A 214-nucleotide genomic window follows, 5' to 3' on the forward strand; every position below is an offset into this window, starting at 1 on the left:
ACATTAAGCGGATACACACTGGAACTTGCCCCCAAGTAGTTCTCATGCAGAATTCTCTCCCCCCCCCCACCTCCCACGCTACCACACCTCCAGGGGATCTGTACACGAGGGGATACTTCAGGTACAGACTTGTGTCCCTTACTAGCAAAAAGGGAAGGGAGTCAGTAGTACGGGACCCTGGCCACGGATGCCCTTAGTTGATACACCACAACAC

Source organism: Penaeus monodon, chromosome 19 (assembly GCF_015228065.2).
Source record: "Penaeus monodon isolate SGIC_2016 chromosome 19, NSTDA_Pmon_1, whole genome shotgun sequence".
Taxonomy (NCBI): Eukaryota; Metazoa; Arthropoda; class Malacostraca; order Decapoda; family Penaeidae; genus Penaeus; species Penaeus monodon.